Source organism: Balaenoptera ricei, chromosome 10 (assembly GCF_028023285.1).
Source record: "Balaenoptera ricei isolate mBalRic1 chromosome 10, mBalRic1.hap2, whole genome shotgun sequence".
Taxonomy (NCBI): domain Eukaryota; kingdom Metazoa; phylum Chordata; class Mammalia; order Artiodactyla; family Balaenopteridae; genus Balaenoptera; species Balaenoptera ricei.
The window spans coordinates 34,926,474-34,941,611 of record NC_082648.1 but is presented as its reverse complement, the minus strand read 5'-3'; positions in this window follow the sequence as shown (position 1 = coordinate 34,941,611).

Genomic DNA, 15,138 nt, shown 5'->3' with positions numbered 1-15,138 from the left:
TCCCTGGTCAGGGAACTAAGATCCTGCAACCCGCAGTGTGGCCAAAAAAAAAAAAAAAAAAAAAAAAAAAAAAAAATATATATATATATATATGTATATATGTATATGTGTGTGTGTATATATATATATAACTGACATATAACATTGTGTAAGTTTGTTATACAACATCATGATTTGATATACATATATTGCAAAATGATTATCACAATAAAGTTAGTTAACACATCCATCACCTCACATAGTTGTGTGTGTGTATGTGTGTGACGAGAACTTTTAAGATCTATAGTCTTAGCAGCTTTCAAGTGTTTGATACAGCATTGTTAACTATAGTTATCATGCCGTACGTTAAATCTCCAGGACTATTCATCTTATAATGAGAAGTTTGTACCCTTTGACCACCTTTACCCATTTCCCCCAACCCCCAAACCTGGCAACCACCAATCTACTCTCTGTTTCTATGAGTTCAGATTTTGGGGGATTCCACATATAAGTGAGATCATACTATTTGTCTTTGTCTGGCTTATTTCACTTAGCATAATGCCCTCAAGATCTATCCATGTTGTTACAAAAGGCAAGATTTCCTTCTTTTTTATGACCGATTAATATTCCATTGTATATATACAGGCATACCTCCAAGACATTATGGGTTTCGTTCCAGACCACCACAGTAAAGCAAATGTCATAATAAAGTGAATCACAAATTTATTGGTTTCTCAAGGCATATAAAAGTTATGTTTATGCTGTAGTCTATTAAGTGTACAATAGCACTGTGTCTAAAAACCAATGTGCATACCTTAATTTAAAAATACTTTATTGCTAAAAAATGCTAACCTCCATCTCAGCCTTCAGTGAGTCACCATGTTTTGGTTGGTGGAGTGTCTTGCGTCCGCGGTGATGGCTACTGACTGATCAGAATGGTAGTTGCTGAAGGTTGGGGTAGCGGTGACAAATTCTTAAAATAACAGTGAAGTTTGCCGCATCGATTGACTCTTCCTTTCACAAACAATTTCTCTATGGTGTGCAATGCTGCTTGATAGCATTTTACACACAGTAAAACTTCTTTCAAAACTGGAGTCAATCCTCTCAAACCCTGCCACTGCTTTATCAACTAAGTTGATGTACTATCCTAAATCCTTTGTTGCCCTTTCAACAATCTCCACAGCAACTTCACCAGGAGTAGATGCCATCTCAAGAAATCACTTTCTTTGCTCATCCATAAGAAGCAACTCCTCATCCATTTGAGTTTTGTCATGAGATGGCAGCAATTCAGTTACATCTTCGGGCTCCACTTCTAATTCTGATTCTCTTGCCATTTCCACCACGTCGGCAGTTACTTCCTCCACTGAAGTCTCGAACCCCTCAAAGTCATCCGTGAGGGTTGGAATCAACTTCTACCAAACTTCTGTTAATGTTGCTATTTGGACCTCTTCCCATGAATCATGAATATTCTGAATGGCATCTAGAATCCTTTCCAGAAGACTTTCAACTGACTTTGCCCACATCCATTAGAAGAATCACTATCTATGGCAGCTATAGCCTTATGAAGTGTATTTCTTAATAAGTTTTGAAAGTGTAAATTACTCCTTGATCCATGGGCTGCAGAATGCATGTTGTGTTAGCAGGCATGAAAACAATATTAATCTTGTTATATATCTCCATCAGAGCTCTTGGGTGACCAGGTGCATTTTCAGTGAGCAGTACTATTTTAAAAGTAATCTTTTTTTTCTGAGCAGTAGTTCTCAACGGTGGGCTTAAAATATTCAGTAAACTATGCTGTAAACAGATGGGCTGTCATCCAGGTTTTGTTGTTCCATTTATAGAGCATAGGCAGAGTAGATTTAGGATAATGCTTAAGGATCCTGGGATTTTCAGAATGGTAAATGAGCATTGGCTTCAACTTACAGTCATCAACTGGAGTAACCTTTAACAAGAGAGTCAGACTGTCCTTTGAAACTTTGAAGCCAGGCATGGACTTCTCCTTTCTAGATATGAAAGTCCTAGATGACATCTTCTTCCAACATAGGTCTGTTTCATCTACATTGAAAACCTGTTGTTTAGTGTAGGCACCTTCATGAATGATCTTAGCTACATCTTCTGGATAACTTGCTACAGCTTCTACATCAGCACTTTCTACTTCACCTTACTCTTTTATATTATATTATTACCAACCTCTGCTAGCTTCAAACTTTTCCTCTGCAGCTTCCTCTGCTCTCTAAGCTTTCATAGCACTGAGGAAAGTTAAGGCCTTGCTCTGGATTAGGCTTTGGCTTAAGGGAATGTTGTGATTGGTTAGATCTTCTATCCAGACCACTACAACTTTCTCCATATAAATAAGGCTGTTTCACTTTCTTATCATTCATGTGTTCACTGGAGTAGCAATTTAATTTCCTTCAAGAACTTTTTCTTTGCATTCACAACTTGGCTAACTGGCACAAGTGGCCTAGTTTTTGGCCTATCTCAGCTTTTGGTATTTCTTCCTCACTAAGCTTAAATGTTGATTTAAAGTGAGAGATGTGCAACTTCCTTTCACTTGCACAGTTAGAGGCCATTGTAGGGTCATTAATTGGCCTAATTTCAATATTGTTGTTTCTCAGGGAATAGGGAGGCCCAAGGAGAGGTAGAGAAAAGGGGGAATGGCTAGTCTTTGGAGCAGTCCATTTATCAATTACATTTGCTACATTTATCAATTACATTTGCTATCTTTATATGGTCGTGGTTTGTGGCACCCCAAAACAATTACAATAGTAACATCAAAGATCACTGATCACAGTCTAAGTAGACATTTCTCCAAATGTCTACATTTGGACATACAGATGGCCATCAGCCACATGAAAAGATGCTTAACATCACTAATTATTAGAGAAGTGCAAATCAAAACTACAATAAGGTATCACCTCACTGCAGTCAGAATGGCCATCATCAAAAAGTCTACAAATAATAAATGCTGAAAAGCGTATGGAGAAAAGAGAATGCTCCTACACTGTTGGGGGGAATGTAAATTGGTACAGCCACTATGTATGGAGGTTCCCTAAAAAACTAAAAATAGAGTTACCATTATGATCCAGCAATCCCACTCCCGGGCATATATCCAGAGAAAACCATAATTCGAAAAGATACATGCACTCCAATGTTCATTGCAGCACTATTTACAATAGCCAAGACATGGAAGCAACCTAAATGTCTATCGACAGATGAATGGATAAAGAAGATATGGTACATATATACAGTGGAATATTACTCAGCCGTTAAAAAGAATGAAATAATGCCATATGCAGCAACATGAATGTACCTAAAAATTGTCATACTAAGTGAAGTAAGCCAGACAGAGAAAGACAAATATCATATGATATCATTTATATGTGGAATGTAAAAAAAAAAATACAAATGAACTTATTTACAAAACAGATAGACCCACAGACATAGAAAGCAAACTTATGTTTACTAAAGGGGAAAGTGAGATGGAGGGATAAATTAGGAGTTTGGGATCAACATATACACACTACTACATATAAAATAGATAACCAACAAGGGCCTACTGTATAGCTCTACACAGTATAGTAACTATATCGGATATTTTGTAATAACTTATAAGGGAAAAGAATCTGAAAAAGATATATATATATATGTATACATATATGTATATATGTATAACTGGACCACTGTGCTGTACACCTGAAACTAACACATTATAAATCAACTATACTTCAGTTTAAAAAATAATTTTAAATAATTAAAAATTAAAAAAAATTTTTAAAGATCACTGATCACAGATCACCATAGCAAATGTAATAATAATGAAAAAGTTTGAAATACTGTAAGAATTGCCAAAATGTGACACAGAGACATGAAGTGAACAAATGCTGTTGGAAAAATGGGACTGATAGACTTGCTCAATGCAAGGTTGTCACAAACTTTCAGTTTGTAAAAAACACAACATCTGCAAAGTGCAAAAGGGAGAAGCACAGTAAAACAAGGAATGCTTGTACCTGTTGGCCATTTGTATTTCTTCTTTGGAACTATGTCCATTCAGCTCCTTTGCCCATTTTTTAATTAGATTACTTTTTGTATGAGTTCCTTATATATTTTGGCTATTAGCCCTTTATCCATGATATTTTTTTCCTATCCTGTAGGAAATATTTTTTTCCTATCCTGTAGGTTACCTTTTCATTTTGTTGATCATTTCTTTTTACGTGCAGAAGCTTTTTAGTTTGATATAGTCCCACTTGATTATTCTTGCTTTCGTTTCTTGTGCTTTTGGTGTCATAGACAGCAAATCATTGCCAATATCAATGTCAAGGAAATTTTTTCCTATGTTTTCTTCTCAGAGTCTTATGGTTTCATGTCTTTCATTTAAGTCTTTAACCCATTTCAAGTTAATTTTTGTGAGTGGTGTAAGATAGGAGCCCAGTTTCATTCTCTTGCATGTGAATATCCAATTTTCCCATCATCACTTATTGAAGAGACTTATCTTTTCCCCATTGAGTATTCTTGCCTCTTTTGTCAAAAATTAGTTAACCATATATGTGTGAGTTTGTTTCTGGGCTCTGGACTTGATCCATTAGTAGTCTCTGTGTCTGTTTTTATACCAGTATCTTATTATTTTGATTACAAGTTTTGTAGTATAGTTTAAAATCAGGACAAGTGAGGCCTCCAGCTTTGTTCTTCTTTCTCAAGATTGGCTTGGCTATGTGGGATGTTTTGTGGTTCCATACAAGTTTTAGAATACTTTCTATTTCTGTAAAAACTGTCATTGGGATTTTGGTTCTAATTCCAAAGATTCCATAGAATCTTAGATTGTTTTGGGCATTATGGACATTTTAATAATATTAATTATTTCAATCCATGATTATGTGATATCTTTCTATCTGTTTGTGTCTTCTTCAAGTTCTTTCATCAATGCCTTATAGTCTTCAGGGTACAGACCTTTCACCACCTTGGTTAAATTTATTCCCTAAGTATGTTTTTGTTTTGATGCTATTGTGAATGGGTTTGTTTTCTTTATTTCTTTTTCAAATACTTTGTTATCGTTTAGTGTATAGAAATGTGCCTGATTTTTGCATATTGACTTCGTATCCTGCAACTTTACTGAAATTGTTTATTAGTTCCAACAGGTTTTTTTTTTCTTTTTGGTGGATTCTTTAGGGTTTTCTATATGTAATATGTCATTTGCAAAAAAAGGCAATTTTATTTCTTCCTTTCCAATTTGGATGCCTTAAATTTCTGTTTCTTGCCTAAATGCTATGGCTAGGACTTCCAGTAATATGTTGAGTAGAAGTGGGGAAAGTGGGCGTCCATGTCTTGTTCTTGATCTTAAAGGAAAAGCTTTCAGTCTTTCACCATTGAGTATGATGTTAGCTGTGAGCTTGTCCTACATTTTTATGTTGCAGTGCATTCCTTCTATACCCAATTTGTTAGAATCTGCATTTCTAACAAGTTCCCAGGTGATGCTGATGCTGCTGGACTGGGAGTCATGCTTTGGGAACAAGTCATCTAACTTCTCAGGGACTGAAGTTTCCTTTATGGGACTCAGGTAGGAATGAGATTTTGCTGCGAACAATTCAAAATGTACTAGACCTGATCATATCATATTCTATAGAAAGATCTTAGGGTTATGTGATTCCCAGGGGATTTTCTACACACACACACACACACACACACACACACACACACTTGTGCAGGAAGATGCATGGCACACTGGGAATAATTCAAAACAAGTTAGACACATGATGAATCCTTCCCCTTGAATAACTCACAGGCTAATGGAAGAAAAGGTACAAAAATAAAGAATTAGAGAACACTGTGAAAAATGCTTTAGAGAAAGTGTATACCAAATTTGTGGGAGCCCAAAGGAGTAAGTGATTAATTGTCCAGGGAAGTTAGGAAAGTTTTCAAAAAAGGAGGTGACACTAAACCCGGCACTTGAGGGGTGTATGAGAGTAGAAGGTGAAGTAAGTAGTTTTCAGCCAATAAATGGAACAGATGTAAAAGACAGCTGAGACAGCTGAAAAGGCCTAGTGCTCAGAGAAAATAAAAGAATTTTATGTGTACTTAAGGGACTGTTTGGAGATTGGTGTGTGTAGGTTCTTAAATGCCAACCTGCGGAGCTGAACCTTGAAACAAACAAAGGGTTTTCAGGTCAGATCTGTATTTGCATGAGACACTAGCTCACTATCCTTCTGGAATCATTTTGGGGCTCCAGTCCAGTTCCCTGAATCTGTCTGTAGCCACCAAAGCCATCCTGGAGTTTGAGGAAAAGTTGACTACAGAAATAAATCAGATTCAATAAATTGACTGAGCAACTGGGACACAACACAGAGATGACCAAACAAGCTGCTATCTGGAAGCTACTACATATAAGAGTAAGCTCTGCCTAAGACCCAAGAAGCTCACACGGCCAGATATTGGCAGGAATTTTGACCTGGGCCACATATCAGGTCTCCATGCATGTCAGTGATGTGGGTGTTCTACTGATGATGAGGTTGTGAAGACTGTACCTGATGTACAGCCACTGAGCCTGACACAAATGTGAGTCAAATGCATAATAATGGTAAAATGTTATAAGATAGCTACTATATGGGTATAAATTTTGCAGTTACAAGGTCAGATGTACAAAAATAGAACTTTAAAAAAATTATTTCCCTATAACTCAACCCACCTTAGCTCTCAAACTTTCATTTCACCTGGAGCAGAAAACTTTGTGTAGTCACTTCCAGGGAAACTCAATCCATTCAGTGTTCTCACCTTCTCCTTTTAACTTGTTTTTGCCCAGAGATTATTCCAATCATGGGGGCTCACGTAGTCACCATGTGTCATTGGTAGACAGCATCTTTTCCCCATCTCCTTCTTCCATGGTCATATGCTGTGTCCACTACTAACACCTCTGGCTAGATGTTTTTACTTTGGGGGCGCTAACCACTCCGCAACTGCTGCTGAACCTTGCAGGCTCCACCCTGCTTTCTGGGCACCAGGGCCATATTGGTCACCTGCATCCTTCTTGTCTAGATGTGAGGGCCTCTCAGGTACAGAAGTGGCTGTACCCATCTTAAGGACACAGATTACTTTCTTTACTCTTCTACATTACTTCAGGGATGAGTAAACTTGATGGTTGTGGGCTGTCAATTCTTCTCTGCTTAAGTATACTTGAGCCATTTTTAATCTACTGGAGACCCAGTTGGTGCAGGGAGTTCTGGGTCTAAGAGGCTTTTTGTTTTCTCAGGCTTTACCCAGGAAGCAAAGCACAAGTACCCCTGTTCTAGATCTTCCCCCAGACTTATCTGGGCTTTCTGTTGTCTAACCTCTGCCATGAACTCATCCTGGAACGTGCGGAATCCCCTCTCCATCACCAACCAGTTCTGGTATATCCCTGCCAATCCACCTCCTACCACCAACTGATTGAACGTATGTCTATTTTAGAGCAGTAAAATCTGTTACTTAAAAAAGAAATTAACTTCAGCTGCCTCCAAATTATTTGGATAATATACCACAGTTATTCATTTATTCATTTATTATTGAGTATTTACTATGTATCAAATATGTTCTAGGGACTTAGGATATGGCAAGAAACCATACATAAAAAATTTCTGCACCATGAAGAAATACACAAGTAGCTTGAAGGCCTGAGGAGGGCTCAGAGCCAGGATTGAGCTTCAGGATGATAAGGAGCCAGGAACCTGGAAATGAGTCACATACCAAGGAAACCAAATCAGGTTAACCGGTGGGCTGTCAGCGTAACAAGGATGAGTACAAGTAGAAATGAGCTGGAGTAGAATCCAGCTGGCTGGAATCCAAGGGTGTCTGTACAAGGTCTGTGGGGAATACATGAGAGGACACTCAATGACTTGTTTGTCACTACTCTTCTGCCCCCAGGAGCTGAACATTTTCTCATCTCCTTTATCCTTACCTTCCTCCTTTTAACTACCCAGCCATCCAGGTCAGACATATTGGAATGGTCTTTGATTCTTTGTGAACTCTTGAGCCCTGTCCCCCACCTCCCACATAACCCGTCTGCTTCCTTAGTCCCACCCCTGTTGCCCACATCTGGGTTCATATCCTTATTTTTCTCTCCCTTGAACAATTATTAAAACCTCTCAAATTATCTTATTACCACTAATCTTTTCACTTGCCAGTCTTTTTTGATGCACCCCTATAAAATCAGACTTCTTAAACCATAGAATTGATCCTTATCTGCTGGACCCCCAACTTCAGTGGCCTCTCCTGCTTCCAAAATCAAGTCCCCGTGTTGCCCTGTCATTTCAGACATTCTGTGAAATACTCCAATCTACATTTTAAATGTTATCTTTTCTTACAAACTTGTGCTGTATTCTACAGCCAAGTTGGATTAATTTTGACTCCTAAATCTATTTCCTGTCTTGATTTACTCATGCTGTTCTTTCCACCTGGGACACCTTCCCCACCCTTTCAACTTGACCTTGCATACATAACCCAACGTTGCTTAAAGGCTCATGTTAAATTCCACCCCTACAAAATGTCTTCCTAATTTCCCTGTAAATTAAATGTTCTCCATCTACTTCTCCAGATTCATTCTCTACCCTTGTCCACTGTGCTGGGTGCCTAGGAGGCTGACCTGCATAGATTGTGTCATTTACCCTCTGGCTTCTAATTGGGTTTGGCCAATGGGACAATATCAGGGGGCAAGAGAGAGAGGTCAGGGTATTTACTGCCCTGACACCCTTCCTGTGTGGCTGCAGGTAGCAGAGACTGCCCTCCATACTGAAGGCTGCCGCTCCCGTCAGAGGCCCCTCTCTACAGTTTCTGCCTTTTCAGGTCTAGGGGTGGTAATTGTGCTCTGCTCTTGCTAACCCTGCAGTGCTTTACCATTTTTGTTTGTTTCTATTAATTTGTCCCATTCCTTTGTACAGAATTATTTCATGAAATGCTCCTCAATTATTCCTTTTGGATGTTCCATCCAATTACTACCAAATGTCCTGGCTGGTATACCCCACACTAGATGCAATTACTCTCTCCTTTAAATCCCTTCTCTCTTAGGGTACTCTCTATGGTCGTAGAGCACTTATCATCTGTCAGTCACTATTCTGGATGCTGGGAATACAGTGATGAGCAATATAGATAAGCCCTTGCCACCTTGAACGAGAATAATGGAACTAGTATTTAATAAGTGATTACCACATGCCAGGCACTTGTAAAAGTCCTTTACATGTAGTGAATCACTTCATCCACACAACAATCTTGTGATATATTTTACTAATGAGAAAATAGAACCTCAGAGAAATTAAGTAATTTGCCTGAGGTTACACAGCCAAGAAGTAGCAAAGCTGGGATTCTAATCCACATGGTCTGATGCCAAAGCTCATATGTTGTCTCTTACTAGCTTAGTGTCCTTTGCAATGAGTAGTGCATACATGACACTCAGCACATTTGTTGGGCTGATTTGAGTAGATGGTTCCATTAGGAAAGGAAGAAACCAATGGGATTATGCTTTCTATAGGTTCAACAAAATTTTGATTTCAATAGCTTTCAAGAATAATTTGGTCTTCTTTATTTTGTATTATGTTTATCTGCAGTAGCAGGTGGTAAGAAATAGATTCTTTTCCCCATTTAACCGAGCTAAATAGCTGGTCACATGGCTGGATCTTCATCACTAAGAGAATTGTGTGCTCTAACCCTGGGCAGAAGGCAGCGTCTCTTGTGACATAGCAAGGCTCAATGCATAGTATTTGCAGCAAATGTTCAGGTAAAACAGAATAGCGCCCAACTTGTAATCATTAATAGAAACCCGTGTAAGAGTTTGCCACAGCTGTGACTTCTTCTACTGGTGAATCATTCTGTTTGAAATATAATGTACCCAAAAAGCAGCAAAAACTGTAGTTAGAAATCACTGTAATGGCTTTCATGAAAGCCATTGCTAATTTAGGGCCCAATTAAAGCTAGAAATCCAATTATTGCTGAATAACATAATTGCAAGAAAGTAACTTGAATTGCACGCATGTCAGTAATTAAGGAGGAAACTTTAAAAAGAAGATCTGTCTGAACCATTACAAGGAGGGGCTAAAGAGTCTGAAGATCTGCTTCCTTTCTCCTTCAGGGTGGGTCACAGCAAGAAATGCCCCAGCCATTAGGTGCGGGCAGTCAGCTCTGAATCTTGTAAACATGTTGTGCTCTTACAACCTAGCTCACAAGGTCCTGGTAAGATAAATGTAGAATTTATGAGCAGGTTAATCCGATATCTGAGTCCACTTCCTATGAACATCAAATACATTGTTAGCTCTGAAAAATTAAATATCAGGAGGTGCTATAAGTTAAATACTTGAGCTACTATAGAAAGCAGTTGGCAGTATAAATGTTGAATGCTGTACCTTTACAGTTCAAAGTCAGATTTTGACCTTGTGGTTAATTTTGCTGCACTGATTCTGTTGCTTGCAAAGGAGTGACCAGGCCGCTGGGGATATGGGCTTGGAGAGCTACAGACTGGGCACACCCAGTGTGTAAAATACTAAAAGTGCTGCCCTGGGTAGGGCAAAATGTAGCTCGCTACTGGCAAATGTCTGGTATATTTCGCTTTATATCCCTGACCTGCGGAGGGCGCTAGCAGCACCTCTAGTAGCAGCACTCAGTATCCTGGGTAGGTGATTTCATTTCACTCTACAGGATATCAGGTGGTTTGAACTTTTACTGAAATACAGCAAGGCCACAATTCTCAAATTGTGTGCCTCAGAATCACGTAGAGGGCTTGTTAAAACACAGATGCTGGGCCCCAGAGTTTCTGAGTCAGTAGGTCTGGGAGGGGGCCCGAGAGTTGGCATTTCTAACCAGGTAATGCTGAGGTTCCCAGGTGATGCTGAAGTTGCTGGTCTGGGGACCACACTTTGAGAACCAGTGAAATAGGGCATATGAGTCAGCTGTGTCCTCTGGCGAGGAGATGGAATTATGAGTGTGGAAAGTTTACTGAGGAGTAAGACCTCTAAAAAGAAAGACTAGAAGTGGAAGTGGGTGGGGGGGCAGTCTGACGTGACGCCCAACTCACAAAATCTTGGCCCGTGGATGAAGGTTGCCCAGAGGAGTCCCTGTTGGGCAGAAATGTCAGGCTCTTGGTACCACAGTCATGCTCAGTCACTGGCTGCAGCGTCCCCAGAAGAGCCTAATGTTGGCCAAAGCTGAGGCAATCCTGAAGGAGTAAATAGCTGGAGGCTGTCAGGTGACCACATTCTCCAAATCTGGGCGAGTCCTTTCTTGAAGGCATATCTGAGTGATGCATCTTCGTGTCTACCATGGATACACGTGTTCTCTGTGTACGGAGAAAGTGGGGTGACCTTGGTCATGAGATTTGCAGGGAATTCAGCAGCAGTGGCCAGTAGGGAAGGGAGGGTGCTAGGAGACGACAAGACCAGGGTGAGGAGGACTGAGCAAAAAAGGTATAGCCTCCGATCCCCTATTGTGGGTTTTTAACCCTGCCTGCATGGTAGAATCACATGGGGAGCTTTGAAAAATACTGATTCCCAGGTCCCTGAGATTCTGATTAATTCAAAGAGGCCAAGAACTTGCATCACTACAATATCTTGGTAGGTCAAATCTACTGGGTGGGGCCTGGCAAAAGTGGTGCAGCAGTTGAGTAATAAAGTCGTGGAGGACAGCTCATTCGGGAGAGGGGGAGTGGCTGGAAAGGACTAGAAAGGGGTCAGAGGCCTCACTTATCACACTGGGGTTCAGGTCCAGCCCCACTGGGCATCAAGAGTGTAAACTAAAGAAACAAGGCAGAGCATAAGAGTAGTGGTAATAATAGGCACCGTCTCCTGAAGTCCTTTGTGCCAGTTGTTTTACTTGCTTTATTTAATTTAATTTTTTTTTTTTTTTTTTTTTTGCCTATTCTTATTCATCTTGGCTCCAGGCAAGGTGCACCCAGTGAATGAAATGCCAGAACCTCAGAAGAAAGCAAGAAATCCTACTCTCTCAGCACTGGGATCTATGAAGGATCATTTCACTCAGCAATAAATAGGGGGCAACAGAGGGAAAAATTAATTTGGCTCAGAAGGAATAAAATAAGCTACTGATCAACTCCAAAGACAGTATCACAATTGCCTAGACGTGTACACCTTTGATTCCTGTCCTGTTGTCCGTGTCTCCCCACTTACGACCTGTGCTTGCTGTGCACTCAGCCTCCTACTGTCCTTGCACCCCATTCCCAGCCTGATGGGCACAGCCTGAGGCAGGGTGGGTCCCTCTTGTCCCAGTGTCCCAGGCCAGGTCCAAACTTCTAGGTAGTTTTGTTTTAGTTTGTGACCAAGAGGAAAAAAGAGACAAAGTTTGAGCATGTCTGAGCCTTTCTCCACTATTAGACATTGGAGAATAGTCCCCGGAAGGCAGGGGCTAATGTCCACGGCCTGGTTCAGCCTCTCCTCCTCAGAGCAGGTAAGAATCTAAGAAAGAAAAACCTAGGACAATAGCATTGGTGGGGGGCAGGAGGGAGAAATGGGGGAACCAATTGGGGGATCCTTCAAAAGGCCTCCCACACATCTCCCCTTCCATGAAGAACCCAGACTCAGTTTTAGGGAGTGGGGTCTCTCCAAGTTCAGCTCTGGCCTAAAAAGACCCGAGGCAGCAGGATGGCACGATTAGAGTGGGCCTAGTTCTCTAGGCCTAAGGAGAGGCTTAGAGTTAGATGGTTAATAAACTTTATGGACTATCCTGCTTGGAGTTACCTGGAATGGTCTGGAATGTTACAGGAGTTTCACACAGTCTTGACCTTCCCCCTTGCTTGAAACCTTCTGGAACTTTCTATCTACCTCCAGGTTCTGGGGCCCCAGGGAATGTTCTTGGCTGTGATCTTCAGCAAGAGAAAATAAACTGGAGAGGTTTATGTCAAGGAGCCCTTGAGAAAGGTCCCAGCTACTACAGACTACTAGTGTTTTTACAAACAAAACCCAAAAGAATCCCAACCCCTTGTGATGGAAACTTTGGTAGAATCTTGCTCCAAAGACACTCTGTTATGCCCACCTCCTTGGTTGAGGATCACCAGTTTCTGTACATTTTATTAAGCTTTACTTCCTGTAGTTGGTTTTCAAAAATGTCAGACTTTCCCTCTTTCCAAATATGAAAAATAACAACATTAAACGTTCTTTTTAAAAAGTACCTATGCCAGTATACCCTGAGAAGACCATAATTCAAAAAGAGTCATGTACCACAATGTTCATTGCAGCTCTATTTACAGTAGCCAGGACATGGAAGCAACCTAAGTGTCCATCGACAGATGAATGGATAAAGATGTGGCACATGTATACAATGGAATATTACTCAGCCATAAAAAGGAACCAAATTGAGTTATTTGTAGTGAGGTGGATGGACCTAGAGTCTGTCATACAGAGTGAGGTAAGTCAGAAAGAGAAAAACAAATACTGTATGCTAACACATATATATGGAATCTAAAAAAAAAAAAGAAAATGGTCATGAAGAACCTAGGGGCAGGACAGGAATAAAGACACAGACCTACTAGAGAATGGACTTGAAGATATGGGGAGGCGGAAGGGTAAGCTGTGACAAAGTGAGAGAGTGGCATGGACATATATACACTACCGAATATAAAACAGATAGCTAGTGGGAAGCAGCCACATAGCACAAGGAGATCAGCTCTGTGCTTTGTGACCACCTAGAGGGGTGGGATAGGGAGGGTGGGAGGGAGGGAGACGCACGAGGGAAGAGATATCAGGATATATGTATATGTATAGCTGATTCACTTTGTTATAAAGCAGAAACTAACAACCCATTGTAAAGCAATTATACTCCAATAAAGATGTTAAAAAAAAAAAAGTACCTATGCTAGGAATTCCCTGGCGGTCCAGCGGTTAGCACTCCGGGTTTCCACCACAATAGGCCAGGGTTCAATCCCTGGTCGGGGAACTAAGATCCCACAAGCTGCACATGTGGCCAAAAAAAAAAAAAAAAAAAAAAATACTAATAGCACTTATGCCCCTCCTCCCAAGTCAAGGCTCACCAAGCCTGGCAGGTCTGAACCAGGGTGGGCTCAAATCTTGACCACCTAATTGTATGATTACTGCAACGTGGTGACTAAGACCTTGCCCTGATCTCAAGGTTGGAGAGAATTGAATGGTTTCCAAGAGACCAAGTTGAACTAGCTGTGGGTTTATCCCAATTTATACAAGGATTTCACACAAAAGATTTAGTGCAAGAATTAGTATTAATATACAAAAGCACTTCTGGCTTTGTTTAGACCCTATACTTAGGCCCTCACCCTTGTGGTAGATCTCTTGCAACTGTTTTCCTATCCCACTCAGCCCCAGTGCACAAACGCTGGGGCACCTACCATCTCACAGGCAACTCATGCCCCACATGCAGTGACTCTGGGTCAAGGCTGCCTGATACTACAGCTTTAGCCAAGTAAAGACCAACTGCCTGGCACAAATCAGAGAAAAGAAAAAGCCTCATCCAGCTGTGAAGAAGGAATGGAGTTTCTACCATGTGCCTCTTGTTCCCCAGTAGTCCCCTCTACTCCAAACTCCCCAAATTCCCCACAGTCTCGAGTGGCAGCCTGTTTCAAGGACTTGGTCTGGGGGTCCTAAACAGGAGTATGGGCCACACTTAGGCGACTCAAACTCTCAGTTTGTTGCTCTATTTCTGGGAGGGAATGGGCTGCACAGTAACGGATGAGGCTGGCTGGTGAAGGGATGACCAGGTGACAGGCAGACGGTCCAGGGTGAACTAGGCCCAGCTAGCATCGTGTTTTAATCACTGAGCCCATCTGGATTGTGGATGATAAAGTGTGACAGACCTCACAAGAGCAAATGGGGTGCTCTTCTGCCGTCGTGCCCGCGGAGTGACTTCTCCAAGGTCCTCATCAGATAAGCATGGGCACTGGAGCTCCTGACCTTGCTTTCCCACGGCCACAGGACCACAGAACGGGGAGTGGGGTGTGGGGCTGACCACGGAGAAAGGCAAGGTTTCCACACCCCACATCCTCACCCTGCAGCGGATCTCACGTGGGGTTTGGGGCGCTCCCAGGAAGACAAGGTTCGTACAGCCGCAGAATTTTTCTTCTGGCAGCCAACAATCGGCCATACCGCAGGTTTCAAGGTTACAGAGGAGTCCCACGGTACAAACGTGGGACAGCAGCAGATAACTCTTGCTCACAGTTTGCAATAAAGCCAGAGC